The sequence below is a fragment of the Haliotis rufescens genome, unplaced genomic scaffold (genome assembly GCF_023055435.1).
Source record: "Haliotis rufescens isolate VD_foot unplaced genomic scaffold, xgHalRufe1.0.p SCAF_14, whole genome shotgun sequence".
Classification (NCBI taxonomy): domain Eukaryota; kingdom Metazoa; phylum Mollusca; class Gastropoda; order Lepetellida; family Haliotidae; genus Haliotis; species Haliotis rufescens.
In genome coordinates, this window is record NW_025963824.1 from 37,327,277 (window position 1) to 37,350,089 (window position 22,813).

At 41.9% G+C, this 22,813-nt stretch overlaps 1 pseudogene; it reads left to right on the forward strand.

The window, feature by feature from the left end:
• The window catches only part of LOC124150280, a 73,281-nt pseudogene extending 50,775 nt beyond the window's left edge, over positions 1-22,506 (forward strand).
• The last annotated feature ends 307 nt before the right edge of the window (positions 22,507-22,813 follow it).

Consider the following 22,813-nt stretch of genomic DNA (forward strand, 5'->3'; position numbering starts at 1 on the left):
GGTGCCGAGCAGAGAAAGGTAGTCGTCTAATTGCGAGGTCAGGGATCAGATGGCATTCTGCCTGCAATACCTTAGCTAACGCCACTCCTTTCTCATGGCGTGGCTGAGGTTGCCTAATCTGTCGTGCCAGGTGGTCCCACAGATGTTCGAGACCTGTTGAGAGATCTTGCCGGCCAAGGAAGTAGGTTCACGTTGTTGGCGTTGAACAATGCTCTGATAATGTGGGCTGTATGTGGGTGAGTTGGAGAGAAATGGCAGTACAATTGGTGTTAACACTTCACTGATGTAGCGTGCAGCGGTAAGATTGCCATCATTGACAACCAGATCCGTCTTCATGTCTCCGCAAATCCCACTCCAGACAGTCACACTGCAACAACCGTATTGTTCAATTTCCCTGGCCGCCGATAATTAAGCTCGATATTCCTCGTCCACCTCATTCTCTGACGTCGATGTTCACGCGTTAACGTCATGCCCTTGAACTGTCGGTAGGCTCTCAGACCATAGTGACGAAGTCGTCTGGACACGGTCTTTCTGTTGATGGGATGACAAAGGGCATGTTCTCCCGATGTCGTCACTGTGAGGTATCTGTTCCTAAGGTGAAGCAGTCGTTAATGATTGTCTTCCTGAGGGTTGTAACTCTGGGTCCACCGTTCCTAGGCCTGTCTGCTGTTCCACCTGTCTGCCTAAACCGGCTGACTAACCTCGAGTATCGTCCTTCTCGAACAGCCCATTACCTCAGCAACATGGGCCTGAGTTCACCCCTGTTTTAAACCAGATTTGCATACGGGTATTTATCCAGGGGTTATGCCTGTTTCCTAGCAATAAGGGCATTATCACAACCAGCACATGCATTCTGCGCATGTCAGTGAAAGGAATGCATAAATTGCGTTTTGCCGATACGTTTTAATCTATATTAAAATGTGTTTTGACATTGGTTGAAAATACATTGAAGATATATTTGAGGTGACGTTTTTTTCGTCCTTTAATTTTAAACAATATTTATCAGAAACTTCCAACACACTTTCCTTGAACCTTAGGAAACGGACTTATAAACTTATCATGGATATTGACCATTGTCTTGGACGTTACTTGTTTTTGCATGATAAACACTTTTACTTTTCTACGTAAGACCTGATCCCAGTTATGGCGTTTTACTTTTTTCTTGTAAGACCTGATAAGTTTTGTTTGTTTGTTGTGTGTTTGTTGTTAAACGCCGCACTCAGCAATATTCCAGCTAGAGGACGGCGGTCTGTTAATAATCGAGTCGTGGCCAGACAATCCAGTGATTGATATCATGAGAATCGATCCGCACAATTGGGATACGATGATATGTATCAAGCAAGACAGTGAGTCTCACCACTAGATCCCGTTACTCGCCTCTTCCGACAGCATTGTCGCCTTTTACAGCAAGCATGGGTTGCTGAAGACCTATCTTAACGCGCATCTTCATTGGGAGAGACAAGCATGGGTTGCTGAAGACCTATCTTAACGCGCATCTTCATTGGGAGAGACAAGCATGGGTTGCTGAAGACATATTCTTACACAGATCTTCACAGGGGGAGACAGGCATGGATTGCTGAAGACCTATTCTAACCCGGATCTTCACGGTGGGAGACCACTATGGGTTGCTGAAGACCTATTCTTACACAGATCTTCACGGTGGGAGACAAGCATGGCTTGCTGAGGACCAATTCTACCCCGGATCTTCACTGTGGGAGACAAGTATCGGTTGCTAAAGATCTATTATAAAACGGATCTTCACGGTGGGAGACAAGCATTGGTTGCTGAAGACCTATTCAACCCTGGATCTTTACGGTTGGAGACAAGAAAGGGTTGCTGAAGATCTATTCTACCCTGGATCTTCACGGGGGGAGACAAGCATGGGTTGCTGAAAACCTTTTCTTACACGGATCTTACGAGGGGAGACAAGCATGGGTTGCTGAAGACCTATTCTTACACGGATCTTCACTGTTTAAAACAAGCATGGGTTGCTGAATATCTTTTCTAACCCGGATCTTCACGGGGGAAGACAGGCATGGGTTGCTGAAGACCTATTCTGTATGAGGGAGACAAGCATGGGTTGCTGAAGACCTATTCTTACACTGATTTTTATGGTGGGAGACAAGCATGGATTGCTGAAGAACTTTTCTACCCTGGATAATCATGGGGAGAGACAAGCATGGGTTGCTGAAAACCTATTCTTACACGGACCTTACGAGGGGAGACAAGCATGGGTTGCTGAAGACCTATTCTACCCCGGATCTTCACGGTGGGACACAAGCATGGGTTGCTGAAGACCAATTCTACGCTTGATATTCACGGGGAGAGACAAGCATGGGTTGCTGAAGACCTTTTCTAACCCGGATCTTCACGGGGGGAGACAGGCATGGGTTGCTGAAAACCTATTCTTACACGGATCTTACGAACGGAGGCAAGCATGGGTTGCTGACGACCTATTCTTACACGGATCTTCACGGGGGGAGACAAGCATGGGTTGCTGAAGACCAATTCTACCCTTGATGTTCACGGGGGGAGACAAGCATGGGTTGCTGAAGACCTATTCTACCCTGGATATTCACGGGTAGAAACAAGCATGGGTTGCTGAAATCCTATTTGTAAACGGATCTTACGAGGGGAGACAAGCATGGGTTGCTGACGACCTATTCTTACACGGATATTCACGGGGAGAGAAAAGTATGGGTTGCTGAAGACATTTCCTAACCTGAATCTTCACGGGGGAGACAAGCATGGGTTGCTGAAGACCTATTCCTACACGGATATTCACGGTTTGAGACAAGCGTGGGTTGCTGAATACCTTTTCTAACCCGGATCTTCATGGAGGAAGACAAGCATAGGTTGCTGAAGACCTATTCTTACACGGATCTCCACGGGGAGAGACAAGCATGGGTTGCTGAATAACTTTCCTAACCCGGATATTCACGGTGGCAGACAAGCATTGGTTGCTGAAGACCTATTCTGACACGGATGTTCACGAGGGGAGACAAGCATGGGTTGCGGAAGACCTATTCTTGCACGCATGTGAATGTATCTTGCTAGAAATTTAGTTTACATTTGAAGACAATGTAATGGCATGTGGAATGGTGCAAACCGAAAAGTGAAATGTTTTTCTTTATATTTCCGCGAGTCGGAGTTGCAACTTCCGTATTTGTATCCGAAAGAGTGTATCACAAGTCTTCAGAGACGCTGATAAATCTCAATGCTGTTCAGAGCGCCTGTTACAAGTACATGTACGCCAACAACAGATATTTTACGCCCGTTTCCTAATGTGCATGACAAGTATGTTTAAAACATGTAAATGTTGATTAATTTTTTAAATTTTTGTTTACGGTTTATAAGTTAGATAAAACATTTACCCTCACCCCTGACGCCCCTCGATTTTATCCCTTGGATTCAGGTTTTAAATCTCATAAAACCCAATTACGTGTTTTATCATATAAGTCAAATATCTGAACGTTATTGATTAATCGCGTGTACAACTGGAAAACTCCAAAGGTCTTCTTCGTGCTTCTACATTGACAAAACACACCCCACCGCCATGGCAGCATTTTTGGCCAATCTTTGTAATATCTGCAATTCAAGCTTCTTACAGCCAAACCGGCATCGGAGATATCAGGTTATACCTTGATGTACCTGTCGACTTGAGTGAGTGAATGTGGTTTTACGCCGCCTTTAGCAATATTCCAGCAGTATCGCAGCGCGGTGCATCATAAATGGGCTCCCACATTGTACCCATGCCGGGAATCGCACCCGGGTCTTGACGAGCGAAAGCTTTAACCACTGTGGAGTAGCCAAGTGGTCACACAGAGAGCCCAAGTTCGAGCGGCGTAAAACCATGCTCACTCACTCCATAGATCAATGTATTCATAGGCAAGTTGTTGTGTGGAAAGGCCTGGTAATTTTTAAGTATCTAATAGCATTAGATACCTGATTTACAGATTGTTTTAACCAATAATAATCAAGCATTCGTCAGTGTCATGGAAAAGTTTACTGATATTTCCCAGTGGAGTTTGTTATTAACCGACGCTTATAACATGTGCGTCTCAGTTATGGATTTGGCATACACACGGATACTGTGTCTATACAGCTGGGTATAAACACAAGCTTCAATCAGTCGACTCCTTACCTGTTTTGTATCCTGCATGGCCGTATCCACACAAAATATTTGCCAACGAAGAACCATATAGACCTGGTGTTGTTATATGGAGTTTTGCTGTTGTTGGTTTGAGACCCTGACCATGTGAGCTCTTCCCAGGGCGGGGCACGGGGGTGGTCGAAGCTTTAGTCGTCTTCTCCTAAGGTTTTGTTTGTGGGACTCCAGTTGTCACAATTTTCGTGGGTTTTAATACTTTTGATTATGTCGTTGTTGTTGGTGATGTTGGAGATTTTGTGGCTGATGCGGCTGGTGATGTTGTTGCTGATATTGTGGCCGTTCTACCTTTCTCTGTAATGACACGGAATGACTTAGGTAGAGCTGCAATTGCCTACGAAAGGGACAAAAATACATTTAAAATTTGAAAAGTCAATTCCTATGATTGTTCACTTCTATATTGAGGTTGTGTATGTTTGTTTGTTGTTTAATGCCGAACTCTGCAATATTCCAGCTTTATGACTGCGGACTGTGAATAATCGTACCTGGACCAGATAATCCAATGGTTGACATCACAAGCATCCATCTAAGCAATTGGGGTACGATGACATGCATCAACCAAGTCGGCGAGCTTGGCCATCCGAATCGAACACACGCTACTGGCGTGACTTACACAGTTTTAATCTCCAGGTTACCCAACATACCACTAAGGTATTATTAAACGATAATACTAACCTTTACTTAGTAGTGAGTTAGTATTTTGGGTTTAAGGCCGCTTTCAACAATAATCTAGTTATATCTTATCACGGCGTGTTAGCCTAATGTGGGAGGAAGCCCGAAGTGATGCAGGTCTCAGTCGTTTACCACTTTGGTGAAAGCCACGAGCACGGGTATGGTGCTGACAAACCTAGAAACATAATCGGGGCGAACCGGGGATTCGAATCCACAAGCAAAGCTTTCTGACGTGCCCAAGGGACGCAACTCTGCGCAGGGAACTGAGTCGCTGTTGACGACCCGACCACCTTCCCCAATGTAGTTATGTACCATTGTGAACACCTTCGTAATATACAAAAGCGAGGGACCGTTGTGTATTATGTTATAATGTTGCGACAATAATGATATAGTATTGCTCCGTTGTTCTCGCAGCTGCTTCTTGTTATCTATCTGTCTTAGAGCACAGCCATATACTCGAGTTGCAAGAATAGCATATCAGTATAGGTAGTAAACAGCTCGCGACAACGTCTCTATTCTTTTCCATCTCACGGTCATCGAACCCACAGACTAGGCAGGCGTCTGTGCAATTCTCGAGCAGCAGTGTACATTGGGATATAACTTTTTACACATGACCAAAATGACGAGCGCACATTGGATGAGAGCATTTCACTGGGGTCCTATTCGTTGCGAATATGTTCAAACACATCAGTACTAACCTCAACGTAACTGCCAAATACTGCTGGAATCACGAAAGCATGGGCCTTGATCAGTTGCGCAAGTTTTGCGACAGCACTGTCAAGCGACGTCTCTGTGATGTTGACGTTCACGTCCCCTTCGATAGGCGCAGTGCCAAGAAAGGTGAACCTGACGCTGGTGGTGGTCGTGAAGTTTGTCTGAACAGTGCAAATGTAATAGCTTAAATTAGATGGGAAAAGTGTATATGGACGTGTGTCACATGTCGGTGACATATCTGTGCTTGACATTAGAATATAAGATATAAAATTTGAAAACTTATTTATTTCAAATGTGGAAATGACGACAGTTTAGCAATTGGAATTATCAGCCAATGACTTCACTGTTGCTGTGTTAATAACACACCGTAAATCAGGTATCTAATGCTATTAGATGCTACAAAATTACCAGGCCTTTCCACACAACAACTTGCCTATGAATACATTGATCTATCGAGTGAGTGAGCATGGTTTTACGCTGCCCGAACTTGGGCACTCTGTGTGACCACTTGGCTACTCCACAGTGGTTAAAGCGTTCGCTCGTCAAGACCCTGGTGCGATTCCCGGCATGGGTACAATGTGTGAAGCCCATTTCTGGTGTCCCCCGCTGCGATACTGTTGGAATATTGCTAAAGGCGGCGTAAAACCACATTCACTCACTCAAGTCGACAGGTACATCAAGGTATAACCTGATATCTCCGATGCCGGTTTGGCTGTAAGAAGCTTCAATTGCAGATATTACAAAGATCGGCCAAAAATGTTGCCATGGCGATTGGGTGTGTTTTGTCGATGTAGAAGCACAAAGAAGACCTTTGGAGTTTTTCCAGTTGTACACGCGATTAATGAATAACGTTCAGATATTTGACGTATATGATAAACACGTCATTGGGTTTTATGAGATTTAAAACCTGAATCCAAGGGAAAAAATCGAGGGGCGTCAGGGGCGAGGGTAAATGTTTTATCTAACTTATAAACCGCAAAAAAAAGAAACAAAATTAATCAACATTTACATGTTTTAAACATACTTGTCATAACCATTAGGAAACGGGCGTAAAATATCTGTTGCTGGCGTGCATGTACTTGTAACAGGCGTCCTGAACAGCATTGAGATTTATCAGCGTCTCTGAAGACTTGTGATACAAATAAGGAAGTTGCACCTCCGACTCACGGAAATATAAAGAAAAACATTTCACTTTTCGGTTTGCACCATTCCACATGTCATTACATTGTCTTCAAATGTAAACTAAATTTCTAGCAAGATACATTCACGTGTTACAATATCAATGGAAATTATATAATAACAATCATGGGTATATCATAGCATCCCTGTTCGTGAGATTTAACCCGAGTGGAGAAGAAAAGGATGAAGGCACTGGAGGTTTTCTGAAACGACAACCCAAGAGAACCTATGTGCTCGATTATCCGCCGAAACATTCTCCATTTGGTGTAAAAGGACAAATATATGTGATAGTTATATTAATGGATCCTTGAAAATCAGTGGTGACACCAGGTGTTCGCGAGGAGGGGCGGTCGGGTAGCCTAGTGGTTAAAGCATTCGCTCGTCACGCCGAAGACCCGGGTTCGATTCCCGACATGGGTACAATGTGTGAAGCCCATTTCTGGTGTCCCCCGCCGTGATATTGCTGGAATATTGCTAAAAGCGGCGTAAAACCATACTCACTCACTCACTCACTGTTCGCGAGGAGGTAAGCATGTCCTGCCTTACCTGTGGAACTGGCCAGTCACACAATTTGCGTAAAATAGGAAGTATTAGCTGTCTGCCGCCGCATAGCAGTACTCCTGTAAAGTGACGATGGTCTGTAAAGAATCCGGATAATCATGTGATCGATGAACCAAACAATCACGATAGTGCGTTTACTGATTTTCTTTGAAGAAAAAACATGTTTAATAATATACTCCTTTTTAAGTAAGGTGGGATAAACTAAGTCTGCACCATGTGACCTTTAGAACTTATGTACCTATTCCTTCCAGGTGTCGTGGGGGGCGTGAGTGTCGCCATGGTGATTGTTGGGGGCGTACTGGGGACTGGGGCGGCCATCTATATGTCAAGAAGAAGAAACATCGGATTCCGATGATGTGGCTCGACCTACACACATTCTGGTCACTTTAATTTGATTTCCATGATCATGTCTGTTATGGGGCAACAATAAATAAAAAAGATAAAAAAAGTTTATCTGTTGCATTTCTAGCTCCATATAGTCGGTAAAAACTGCAACGGCTTTTTTGTTAGACATCGCCTGAAGCTGCTGGGGAGAGAGTGTGATTTACGTCTCTTTTAGCAATATTCCAGTAATGTCCAGGGCGTGAACTCCATCAAAGTGTTTCTCACATTGTACCCCACTGTTACATTGCTGGAATATTGCTGAGTGAAGCGTTAAACACCCCACACACAAACCGTGGAGAACACGCTCATGCATGCAAGCCTGTCATATTCAAATGTTTAAACATAACACCTTTCTTGAAGTGTATCTGTTTCTAATTAGGGTGGTGGGGTAGTCTCATGTATAAAGTTATGGCTCGTCAAGCTGATAAGCCGGGTTTGAGTCCCAACACAAATACCGTCAGAGAATACCATTATATAAAGGCTACCCTAATACAGCTTGGATATGGACTGTGGAGTTTAACAACGAACTACAATCACCCTTCGAAGATTGTCATCAGTGTACTCCACGACATGTTAGCAACCAGCATTTCCAACAGAAATAATATCGCATGAAATGAATAATGCATTGGTCAGTGTAATGGATTATCATTTTGCCTTGTCGTTTGTCTTCTTTTGGAAGTGTGCATCAAATTGTCCCGTCTAACACAGGCACGTAGGTGCGAAGTACGGGGGGGGGGGGGGGGGGGGGGGGAGTGTAGGTCCCCGAATCCGAATGAAAGTACAGTGATTGACTGTGCGTTTCGATATACAAATAAAAACAACAACCTCATGATGGCATGGGACATACAACCACAATCAGGAAGAGACACGAAGTGCACATTAATTTAAGACTAGGTTATCTGTGAGATGTTTTTATTGAATTAGAGGAGGGCTGTAGTTTAAACGGGGAGATAGTTCAGGTCAGTGCACATCTGAGGCAAGGTACCCGAATGCGAATGAAAGTGCAGTGATTGACGGTTCGTCTCGTTGTACAAATAAAAATAGATCCTCATAATTAAAGAAGGGCTGTAGTTTCACCGGGGAGATATTTCAGGCCAGTGCATGTCTGAGGCAAGTGCATGAAACTTTGTCAGCAAGGACTTTCCTCGGGAATACGAGCAATGGGAAGGCATTCCTCGAGAATCCATGTTACAGAAGAAATAGAACAAAAAAACACCGACTGTATTCTTTCAAGGCCTCAGCTAACTCTATCAACACGACAAGTAAGTTTTACACGTGACTGCGTGATTGAATTGGGGTTAACGCCGATTTGGTGTACATGGAGTGTCAGCTTATAATGACGTGTCTTTGTTCATTATTTACTGCGTGCTAGCTTATATTAACGCGGCAGTGGGTGTCGTATGTTGCGTGTGAGCTTATAGTAACGTATCAGTATTTGGTGTGTACAGCATGTCAGCTTATATACTCTTACAAAAAAAGAAACGGAAAGTCAGATTTGTGTGAGGTAGGAAAATACATTTATACGAGGAACCGTACAAGGTATTGAGCCAAAATGTTGTGGAGGGAACAGTATGTGATTGTTTGTTCCCCGTTGGAATCAATAGCGGCATGACATCTCCTGCACATGGAAGAGACGAATAGGCGAATCACATCCTGGGGAATGGTAGCCCACTCGGCCTGCATCGCAAAAGCCAACTGTTGCAACGTCTTGGGTTGTGGTTGACGTCGGCGTAGCCGTCTATCCAATTGACTCCACGGGTGCTCTATCGTGTTCAAATCCGGGGACCTCGAATGAGGTGAAATCTTGATTCGTCGCTGAACCAAACAGCTCTCGATCGTAGTTAAGGCCATACCCTGTGTTGACGACACCAATGCAGTCGTTTTTGACGGTATTATCGACTCAATATGACGCGTCGAACAGGACGTCCTGCTCGTAGACCTGCTGCTTTTAAAAGGGGTCGTACTCTGGTCGGAGATTCTGCGCAGTCCGGGTATTTGGAATGCAGTTGAGGTGGCTGTGGTCGTCCTTTCACGTTGGTGGCGTAGTCATATGTAGCGATCTTGGGCGGGGATCTTGGTTAGTCTTTGTCATCCCGACCTCATCTTCCCGAGGCAAGTGAGTTAACTGACTATAAAAGTCCAGTTTCCACCCTTGACGAACTAGGCTGGTATTATGGAGTTACATTTTGGCTGGGCTAACGAGTCTATGCATAGTCCAATCAAAATCGCGCACCGGTTTGTAAAATGTCGTGCAGATTTCTGTCGATTGCAGGATTTGCAAATCATGTGCACCACCAATTCGTTGACAACAGATATTTCCAAGTCTTTTCATGTTTTTAATCAAGGTGCTCACGTGATTTGATGCACTTCGCTATGTAAGACCCACAATATAGATCTTGATTATCAATTAGATCGTTTTGACTGGGCTCAACCATTTTGTTTGAAACAAATGCAAGTGATACGAGAGGTGGAATCTGATTGGTCCATAGGAGAGGCTTAGAAGGAACATAACTCGTAATAACCACTGGTAGCGCTACGGTCGAGCCCAGGAATTCCAGCCCAGTTCGGCAAGGGTGGAAACTGGACTTTCATAGTCAGTTAACTCCCTTGCCTCGGGAAGATGTCCCGACCTTGGCAAATTACGTGTTGACCCATGCTGTTGAAACCGATCCCATAGCCTTGTGATGGTGCTGGGTGCTACATTGAAAACCCTGGCTACAGCTGATCGGGATTCCGCTGCCTGCTAGCGGCCTATGACGTTGTTTCTTTGCACTTCTGTTAATCTTGGCATATTATTAAACTGTCACTGTTCGATTGACGCAGATGCCAGGCCGACCCTACACTTTAATACTGTTCATGCGTGCAGCTCCATGGCCCCTTTGTACGTGTTTCCAACTAATGGTTTGTCCTTGCTGTGATCATTTTCATCCGGGAAATTTGTCACTCAACCTATAACACATTAGATCTCATCATTTCGCACCTCTTGGTCCGCTAATGTTGCTTTTATGGCCAAAAATATCCGCATTGCGTTTCTCTTTTTGAAGAGTATATTACTTTGTTAACATTTGTTGTATACAGCGTGTCAGCTTATATTAGCGACTAAGCCGTCCATGTTCTTAAAACATGTTCTAATATCTGCTTGCCATAAATACATAGTTACCAATACCCGCAACTGTAACCTTCTCAAAGATTGTGAAAACAACCACAGACATTTTACCCCCTCCCTAAGTTTGTAAACCATTTCTCTAGGAATGCACCAAAATATGCTGCTTGACCATATTGTGGAGTTCCGAAAAAAGATTCCTTTGGGCGTAAAAGGCGATATATTGGTATATGCGTGTATCTCTGCTAGTCTGTCGGAGACGTGCGACCAGTCTGGTAATGGTCATCTTGGAGCAGTTCATCTTAATGGCAACCGCTCTCTGTGTCGCTCCCATCTGCAGCATACCTATGGCTCTCTCCCTCTGGACAGAGGTCATACTTGGCATGTTCGTTGGTGTTAATCATCGCAACCAATGATGGGGAACAGATCCGTGCGTAATTTATACCCGGACATTGCACGATAATTTGGGAAAGAATGTTTTAAAAAATTGTGCACACCAATATCTCCCAAAATCCGCAAAGCACGTACAAAGAACGACAGAGAACATGAAGGCTGTATTCGTGAGATACCACTGGAAGATTACAACAACAGATCAACTGTATAAGTGAATTTTGGAAAAAAGTGGGGGCTGTCTCTAAATATGAACAAATCAAAGATAATCGTTTTTAGAAATGATGGACGTTTAAGGAACTATGCAAATTGGACTTACAGAGAAGAAAAGATAGAGACTGTTTCATCTTATAAATATTTGGGACTATTTTGCACTCCTAAATTGCTATGGACAAAAGCAAAGGCAACACTTGCACAACAAGCAGAAAAAGTATGTCATTATATCTATAAAATAACTATCTATGTGGAGGATTACCAATCACTATTGCAATCAAGATGTTCGAATCCATGGTTTTACCAATATTAACAAATGGCCCTGAAGTTTGGGGGTTCCAATACTACGAAACTATAGAGATGGTGCAGACTCAATATTACAAACGGATTCTTAACCTACCAAATAATGCAAGCAATGACGCTGTTCTTGGTGAAACTGTAGACAACGATTATATGTGTATTATATTAGTAAATGTATTAAATACTGGACAAAACTAATCTCTATGAACACTGATCGTCTACCGAAGCAAACATATTTAATGATGTACAAATTAGATGAAGCTGGCCGTATATCCTGGCAACATATATAAAAAACATTCTTTTCAAGTATGGATTTGGCTACGCCTGGATAATTCAAGATGTTGGAGATCCGCAAATATTCATTTCACAATTCAAACAACGTATCGTGGACTGTGGTCAACAACGTTGGATTGAAAACCTATCTCAAAAATCAAAACTTAAAACATATTTAACTTTCAAATCGGTATTAACAATAGAAATGTACCTTCAGGAAGTAAACACGAAGATCTATCAAGAAACCCTAACAAGATTCCGATGCAGCTGCCATAAACTTATGATCGAAACTGGACGTCATACCAATACAGAAGAAAACAAAAGATTTTGCCCTCAATGTCAAAAATTGGACTTCAACTTCATTGAAAATGAATATCATTTCATTCTTATATAATTGTTTAATTTGAAGTTTACACGATATACGGCTTTTCCATTGGAAAAGAGGTCGGTCACATGACCGCGAAATTGATGTTCATAAGTGTATGAAAGACACAATTTGACGTTTATACGTTTTTCACGAGACCGTGTTCTTGAAATGACGTAAACACTGACGGACTACTTCCACATTCCTGGGGAAACCCCCGGGAATTCCCTACCACGAAAACATAAATAAGCGTTCTGTCTGATCATTTAGAACCTTTACTCTTGGTCTCAGCGTTTCAGTATACGCTGAGAAATGTCAGAGAGCGTGACTGCGTGATTGTTCACGAATATCATCGCTACGGCCCATCCTAATGAACAAACGAAGAAATGCACATCTAAACTATCGTTGTATCGACTCGATCCGTGTCTAGGCTGACATTGACCGTCTCCAGAAATCTATGAATTTATCTTCGTGTCTGTTTGGCGCATCTTTATTCACTTTTCAATGATCGGCTAGTTGATCAATGATGACTAACACATGTAACCGCCACAGGTTCATTAACAACTTCGGAAATCTCTCCCGTCACGCGTTTATCGTGTCGGCCATTTTGACGTCTTGTACTTGATGTAAATGTATCACGACGCGCTGTCATTGTGACTGACTTACTGAGGTAGTTCTTTACAGACCTTTCTCATCTAATGAGGATATAATTTGAATACATGTTCTGCGTAAGAAGTTTCTGAAGAGCAAGTTGTGCATCCATACGCCCATGTCACCTCTCTTTTTGAGGAGCTATTTTACTCCGCGATGTAGCTGGTTGTTGTATGGCTGTCAGTGTAAACATGAAGTCACGCGTACTAAATAAAAATTGAATTGTGTGTAGATCTTGGCCTACATCCTTTGGGGTGAGAAATTGTGATAAAAACATTATAAGAATTGGTCAATTCTTAATTGTACTTCATATTCAACATTACGTTTACATTTTATTGATACATATTTTCACACTAATCCATCATTTGAAAAAATTGTAAATCTTATGTCTTCTAAATGTAAATACAGTATTACACAACTTGCTAAATATATCTACCACGCTTTTAGATTCCGCGAGTCACTCACAATTCACTGATGTATTATTTATGTATTATATTCTTTTCATGTATTTATGCATACACTTTATTGATATCATGTATGTTCTATGGGCCTCTGGCTTGAAACTTGGAGGAAATAAAACTTTATTCGTGAGATGTGTTCTTTACTGTTTTTGAACAGGTTGGCATCTTTGTTTCAAAGTGGCAAATCAGTTGATGTTTGTAACGTTTCTTTTGGCCCTCAGTTTATATCGGAAATTGTTCAACGCGCGTTGGTATATATGTTGAGGGGAAAAAAAATTCAGATCCTTACAGACACCTTATTAATTATCCTTCCTCCATTAGATCTCACATTCAATTATATGTTCTTTCACATGTATTTTTTAACACATTCTCGGATCGAAAATATATTTTCGGCTATCGACTCGATTGTGATGAGGATCGCTATATCGATTGACAACTTTTCTGTCGTGAGATCTATGATGATGGCTTCTTGTGCTTATTTCGAAGTGCAGATTTGAATGTAAAGTAGATAATGTATTTGAAACAGCCCGTCTCTTGTGCGTCAAGTATGACCCTATGTTCACGGGCTACAGTAAGGTGAACCCCACTACCACAATGGAAACGGTTCAAGAGTGAATGTATTACAGAATACAGTCTCATAATCACCCAGCGATAACATAAGCATGTACATTTATCTCTCAAAGTCGTTCAAGCTTCACGAGACACATTATACTTTAATCCACAGCGACCACGTTTGAGTTGCTTTTGTTGTGAACATGTCAACATGACCTCAGTGATTTAGCACTACCTAGGGATTCACTCACAGGAGTTAGCAGATAATATTTCCTTGGGCAAGTGGCACCCAAAGTATTTTCAAACTTTCTTATGTTGTGTTATGTTGGCATGTATGGGTGTTATGTTGGCATACATGGGAGTTATGTTCCCATACATAGGTGTTATGTTCGCATACATGGGAATTATGTTGGCATACATGGGTGTTATGTTGGCATACATGGGTGTTATGTTTGCATACATGGGTGTTATGTCAACGTAGGACTTCATGACGGATTTGTTGGAGGATGGGTCGGATGTTAGGTGGCATCTCTATGAGTGACCGGAACCCAGCGATACTGTGCAAGGAAGGGTCACGGGACAGTACTAGTGGGACGACATACTGACACTCTTTGTTGCTTTGTTGTCCCGTTTACATGGCGTGTAGGTCGACGTAGCCAACATACCAAAACAAAGAATTTACAAAATAGGACCACTTGTTTCGGAGGCAGAGGTGATTAAAACCGGTCTAGTGTGGAACTGGAATCCCTTTTTCACATTGAAACAGATCGCAGAAACACAGCACAGATGTCAATGGGTCATGGGCTGTCCGGCAGAAGAAAGTGTTCTCTCTCTGCCAGGTTAGATCTCCTTTGTCCTTGGCTCTACGGTCAAAATGATTAGTGTACTGGCTTCGCGGGTGGTCGGTTAGCCTAGTGGTTAAAGCGTTTGCTCGTCACGCCGAAGACCTGGTTCGATTCCCGACATGAGTACAGTATGTGAAGCCATGATATTGCTGGAATATTGCCTAAAGTTGCGTAAAACGATACTCACAGACTCACCAAGGCCATATATTCTTATGAGGTTGAAATGCATCCTTAAAAACATAGAAACTTATAAGTATAAAAAACGACAAAACACTTTTCACATCCAATAGAAATCTCTACATAAAGCAGAGTCGATTGTACGATTCCCACTATATCATGAGTGTTGTTGATGAATCACTTTCAACTAGTAATTATACCAGGTGTTCGCCAAAGTCTGGAGCTGCTGGGATTTTGCACGAAGGGAAAGTTGACTGTTGGAAAGTTGAAGTCATCCCTCGTGTCATAACAAATTCAACCTGTAAACTGATGGTTACTGTCGAGAGATCTTCAATGTGAGATGGTTACAGAAAGTCTCAGACTCAAAGGAAATCGATAGAGAGATGTTATGTGGGTGATTGTTTCGATGCTGTCGTCGCCTTGTTATTAATAGAGATGCTTAATTAGTCATATAGGTTCCGGTATTTGTCCATCATGACACAAACATGACTTCATGGTCTGATATGTTTGGTAAAGAATCAAACTTATGAATCTCGACATGTTACAAACGCATGACAGGCTCGAAGATTTTTAAAAGATATCTTCAACACATGTAAAGGAGTGCGTGGGTTTGAAAGTCACTGCGTGACGAGTCTTTCTTGCCTGGCCTATAAGTTGTATCTCCTGCGATGATAAGGCGTCGTAAAGGTATGTGAGTATAAATTCTTGTGTTGCATTAACCCTTGGATGTGTGTGCGCCGGTACATGAATGTTTTGGGGAATAGTTAGGAGTAAAGGTTGTTGAAATGTCAGCTGAAATGTGTCTGATACAAACCGTGCTACAAGGGCAAAAACACCCTTCAAGTTCTTCTGTGCTGAACGAGATGCGTTGGAATAATTATATTAAAAAGGCTTTAATCTATAAATATAATAGGTGGTACTAGACCACAAGGACAAACTATACAAGAAAACTCCATTGTGGTGTAGCATTTCAGTATTGGATTCGCTCATTCGGCTCCTATTACCAAGGACTTTAGTGCATTAATTACTGTTTATGCACTAATTCAAACAAGTTGGGCCTACTATTTTCTTATCAAAACCCCAAACAACTATATATATATATGCCAATATAATAACAACTGCTAAAAGACTAAACATAACCCAATGTAAGCAACACCATATATCAACTGCATTAAAGTCAACCAAACAGCCAATTATCTGTCTACAGAACATTAACAAAACAGTTTGTCATATAAATTTCAGATGGAATATTTGCAAGTTTATTTCAATAAAATTAAAAAATTATCTTTGTACAGACCCGTAAATGAGATTATAGGCTCAACGTCGTTGCTAAAGAAAATGAATTTCTTATCTCTTCTTGTCGCCAGTAGGACTCCACGTGTTGTCTCACATTTGTTTGGATTGCACAGACATATTAAGTACACGTATACAGTATGAGGTGGGCTCACCTAGTCTGCTCACGTGACAAGTTGCATCTGAAAGCCAGCGGCTGGCGTACTGCGGGGCATTACAGCTAGGAGTGGGCTCTGGCAGCGTTTGGTAACGGCTGGTAAGTGTCGTTCATTCTCTTCTGCTGATATATACTGTTACACTTTTGTAAAGGTGTAAACCATATGTTATGATTTACCACGGCACACACACCATTGAATCAATCCACGTGAAGATGTTTTTGAAACCCCAACGTTTCAATTGAACACATTGAAAATTGAAAGAAAACAGTTTAGTGACGAAATTGTTTTTTGGAATCTTGGCATTTTATTGTAACACAGTATAAGGTTTAACTGGATACCGATCTCAGAGTTGTTGGTAGATATATCCAAATTCGCATGACTAGTAGGCTCTTTTAAGAAATAAACGGTGATGTGGAGTTATTTGTCGTACATTAAAAAAACAGCAGGGAGAATAAACCATGAAGGACGCAGTCGATCTCGTCAGTGTCGGGCAAGTCCATTTTATGAACATGGGGTTGAGTATTTCCCGCATATTCCCACATTCCTCACGTTTATTATCTTTACCTCTTCTCCGAACGAGATTTTCATAGATCTCCCGGTCTTTGACGCGATCGTTTGGCCTTTGCGTCCCCTTATCTGAGGGAAACAACTCACTACCCTTTAGTACATATTGTCGTCCAATTTACGACATTATCAAGTTGTGAGCCTCATCAATCTCTAGAAATGACGTCATGACAGCAATGTTTTATCGTGAAATAAACCAAACCTCGCCCTTCGTTGATCTTTGCGATATATCAAGACATACACAATGTATGACAGTGATATGTGACCATGTGAGACTTTTATCTCAAATCTTTCTTTTTATCTTCATGTTACAATAAACTCACATCATGCTGTCTGTTTTGTTCTTGTTTGAGTTTTGTAGCAAATATTTCCCACTAAGCGGGCCACTGTTCTGTGGCATTATGTGCCCTGAGCTATGGAATAGGCTGCCATTGGATATTAGGAACATTGACAGTCCTACTTTGTTCCGATCAAGACTCAAAACCTATCTTTTCACCAAATCTTTCTTAGAGTATTGAGGCTTTGTGTTTTCCTAGGTGTGTAATGTCTCTTTTTTGTGTAGACTCTAATGAAGCGCTTTTGAGCAGTTCTTCGAACTAGATACCAGCGCTTTATAAATCTGTAGTAATTATTATTATTATTATTGTTCCTGTGTATTGTATGCGCGTATTAATGAACCTTCCCATCTTTTGTGACCAGCTGTTGGCATGTCCAAAAAGGAGGCATTTTACTTATTTTAGGTTCAACATGTATGCAATAAAAGGCTATTTGATGTTTTTTGTCAAATACGCTTATCTCATGAAGGCTGAAACAATGTTTTCAGTTCCAATCATATGTCACGATTACACCCTCTATAAGCACAAAATCATACTTGCAGAAACTGTCTTTTCATTTCAGATTGTTTAACAGGCATACACGTCACAATGGCTGACAAAGGTACTTCCCTATGCAGACATGTGTTCAAGAAAACTGGGTGGAAACTGAATGAGCTGCTTGCTATGGGGAAACCATGTGGAGGGTGGGGTGGGGGGGTGGGGGGTCGGGGTGGGGGGGGGGGGGTCGGGGTGGGGGTTGGGGTGGGGGTGGGGGTTGGGGCTGTGTCATCATGTGTCACCAACATTATATTACTTGCAAACAACATACAAACTAACACCGGTTTTTTTATGACAACAGTGATAGATGCTACTCGTTGGGTGGGCAAGCCATGTTTACCCTTTAAGCGAAAACCTGGTGTCACGGCAGATGTTCTGTCTTTTAAGTCATTTTACGAAACTGTATTGGAAGACTTATTGATCTCTGGTGTTGATATTTTGATTTGAACTAGTTAATCGATCAAGGAGTCGGACCTGTTTGCTAATCATTGATTAATCGGGTAGTCAGGCTGAATAAAACAAGCGAGCCTTGCAATCATGTCAATAGTATCTTACTGCTGCAATAATTGTGGCACTCGTGTCGTTTTGCTATCAGACACAGCAATATTAAGTATTTTGTTCTCTTTTGAAACGATGCAAATATATTTCCTATGAAATTGATCTAACCGACAGACATTGTGATCATATTTATGGCACATAATAATTACCCTGAAAATTAAAACTTAAACAGAAATAGGCAATCTCCCGCATTTGCATTTGACTGAAGTTCAACTGACAAAATGATGTAATTCATAATCCGTTGAGTAGTGGGTGTAAGACTGTTTGCATTCTCTTTCACAGGGAAACGTTCCCGCTTCTTAGACGGGGAAATTCGAATGGTACTTGTAGGAAAGACTGGAGTTGGTAAAAGTGAAACAGGGAATACAATAGCTGGAGCCGGAGCCGGAGCCGGAACGGTGACGAAGATATTCACCGCATTGGCAAGAGCAATGTCTGTTACAAAGAAATGTAAACAACATTCCTTTAAGCGCTTTGGTGACGACTTGCAGCTTGTTGATGTCCCAGGTTTTTGTGACACAGTAAAATCACACGACGACATAAAGGAAGAGATAATGAAATGTATAGGCATGTCATCTCCTGGAATACACGCCATTCTTTTCATCGTGAGGGTAGGAAGGTTCACTGAAGAAGACAAAAATACACTTGAAAGGTTCCTGCGCTGCTTTGGAGAAGAATCAAAACGATTTGTGATTATTGTATTTACTTGAAAAGATGACTTGGAAGCGGATAATGATACCCTTGACAACTATCTAGGTGATTGCCCAGTGACACTGAAGAAGTTTCTATTTGATGTAAGTCGTCGCTGTATTGCTGTCAACAACAGGGGGACGGATGCAGAGAAGGAGAAATTTGCCAAAGACCTGATAGTCATTGTAAAAAGCATGGTTGGTTACAACGGCGGCCGGTGCTACACAAACGAGATGTATGAGAGGTGTGAGGCTGAGCTTCGAGAAGCTGAGAAGAAGGAAAAACTTGAAGAGAAGAGGGAGAAGCAGCTCGAGGAGACACTCAAGCAAGAAGCTGCTGCCTATGAAGAAATGTTACAGAGACAGCATCTTAAAATGCAAGAATTGGAGAAACAACTTCAACAAAACAAAAAAAGATCAGAGGAAGCAAAAAATGAAGGAAATCAGTTGAGAGAACGACTAAAAGCCTTAGCACTGCTGCAAAATGAAGAAGAAGAGAATCGGGTGGCTGAACAAAAGGAGGCAGTCTCAGAGGAAAACATGAGGAGAGAAGTTCAGAACCTGCAAGATCTTCAGAAAACCATTAGGGAAGAACATGACCGTATGAGGGTAGAAATGCAACATGAAGAAGTTCGGAAGCAGATACGAGAGAAAGTTGAAAATGGTGACACTGGTTACCTTGGAACTGCTTACCGATGGGTAATGAGCAAGATCGCTTCATTAAACCAATTTTCGTAATGGTAGCTGTATTATAAAGATCTGTCAAAGATAGATTTTCATTGATTCAATCATATAGTTTTGGTCACTACGTTTACGTATACGTTACTTATTATATATTCAACAGAAACGATTTTTGTTTATGCAGATCCAGACTTTGAGGTCGAGATTTCATTTGTTCTGGGTACAATCGAGCAATGATCCTCATTCGAAGATTGCAAAGAGCGTCAGACGACTCATGGTCTTTGAATGAGGATTGAAATAAGCACCATTTGGGGCTGGGTTTATATCTAAAAAAAAATATTGTTCCCGAAAATTCTGAAAACAACTATGTTTCAAACCAGACCCTCCCCTCCCCCACCTTTGTACTTACATATATGTATATATCCATGTGCATGAAAGCATTCACGAGTGCGTGTGTGTGTTTGTACGTATACCTGTCCGGACTAATGTCGGTTCTATAGTGCTAGAATACCCCACTCTGACACAGTGACTATGAACCAACCAGGGCATGTCATATAATCCGTTAAGGCCGAGCCCCAGGCAGGGTAGCAACTTTTGGTATGGTGCGGTCAGGGGATCGAACCACTGACCTTATACACTCCCTGCAGATGTTGTATCCACTAGATCACAGAGGAACATGTGATTTATGCTTGGTTCACCTCCATTTTATTACTGAGAAACGTCTGTAGATAAATTGGTGTCTGGATGTAGTATGGAAAGCCGCGTAATGGAATTAGGTTTGTCTTCACGTTACAACAGCCGTTAGTCTTGTTCACTGCTTGGCTTTTGCGAATTTTGTTTTGAAATTATTCACCATGCTTTGTAACCTAGGTATGTATAAATAACAGCAAGATAATGTAATACATAACTGTTTTTCATGTATTGGAACTATGCCATGGGATAGTAATTTGGCTACCCTTTCATTTTCGCCTTTACCTTATTGCCATTTTGCCGTGGTCTTACTTTAGACATGTATTTGATAGACCCCTTCTGGCAATATCTGCCGCGGAAGGTTTGAGCACTTCTGTTATATAATCTGTTCTGGACGTGTGTCTTATTATAAACATATGCCATAGAAACACTATGTAGTCACCTCTATCTACTATTTTTGCTATTCAGGAAAAAAAACGTCCATACGAGGTGAGGTGAGGTGAAATGGGGTTTAACGTCGCGTCCAAGATTATTGCAATAACATTGCGACGTCCATATGAGGCTACCGCATTTTACTCCAAGTTTGCTAAGTATCATTACTTTAAAAAGGTAAATGCCCCAATTGTGTTGAAATAGCCAACAACCATATTGCGTTAAGACATGTTTAATAAACAAAAGTCACGTGACATCAGATCAGATCACTCGTCAAAATGAGAGTAAAACTGAAAAACACAATCATTCTAACAAAAAGTACAGTACCGTGAATGCGACCCATATTACACCGCTTCTCATGCTCCCTGGGGTGGTCGGGTAGCCTAGTGGTTGAAGCGTTATCTCGGCACGCTGAAGACCTGCGTTCGATTCCCAACATTAGGACAATGTGTGAAGCCCTTTTCAGGTGTCCCCGTCGTGATATTGCTGGAATAATGCTCAAAGCAGCATAAAACCACTCTCAAGTGTCTGGATGGTTGCCAAGGGAAGATTGGTCCACTCTTCAGTACGAACACTGCCGAGTTTCTGTGGTGTTGCCAGAAGGACAGGGCATCGCGAGAGAGTGATCTGCAGCTCGTTAACACTAGCACCTCAATATGGACAACGACTCCTGCTCTAAGTTGGCATCAGGGACCATGTCACAATGAGGTCGTACGTTATCATTCATGATTGCATCAGCATACGGTCTCACGTACACACCCAAAATGTCGTACCTGTTGCGGAAACATGTCATCGTGCTCTGCTGTAGGACAAGACAATCCGTTCTTCCAGCCCTATTGATCACACCCTAAGTCATGACTCAGTGCCCTCCATCTCTGTCATGTTCATCTATTTTGGAATCCTGAAATCTTTCTCACCTTCGGGCGTAAGGATCTGTGAAGTCTAGACAGTATATCGATTCATCAGTGAAAAGTACTGAAGCCCAGTCTCGGTCTATCCAACTGACGTGGTCTTCAGCCCAATCCAAATGTCACTGTCTGTGATGTCGAGTCAGTTGCATGGGAATGCATGCCCTCAGTGAACGGAGACCAGCCTCACGGAGACGATTGTGCACTGTTTGAGTAGAAACGTTAAAGCCACTGGCGTTCCGCAGATCATTCCTGACTGTGGTGGCAGTCACGAAGTGATAATGTCTTCCTGCTGTGTGGTAGAACTCTGTTCGATGTCGCTTGGTATCTGCAGCTGGTATCTGCCTAATTCTTTGGTTGTCAAGCGACTTCTTTGAGGGGGCATAAGTGAATTCGGTTGTTGCAAACCTAGTAGCAAATGTTGATGTGCTCTCTGATAATGATGTGCAAAGATTCTGTCACGATACGAATAAACGCTCGTTTTTAAGCACCTCGTGCACATCTTGCAAATGACTGCATGCCTCTGTACATGAGATACTTTAGGGATAATCCAATCATTGTGTACAGGGATATTACAATGTTAATTTGTTGCATGATATTATTTTTATATATATCATCAAAACTAGATCCTTAGCAAACTTTAAGTAGTATAAATCAAGAGCGGTTAAATGTGAAACAATGTGTTGAGTTGCATTCTTTTTGATTTTCTTCTCATTTAAAGATTTCTTTGTTAAATAAATTTATAAAAAAATGTCTTTTACGTTTCTGATTGCCTGAAGGCAGTTTATAGCATCAGCGATATGTGATGTGATCTGTGTTCACATTATTGGACAATATCGCGATTGTGTCAGAAAAAGTGATACTATGACCACAATATTGGAATAACCACAATATTGGACGTTTTTGAAGTTGTAAAGGACAAAACCAACTCCGATATTTTGAATTAAGAATGTTAGCCCTC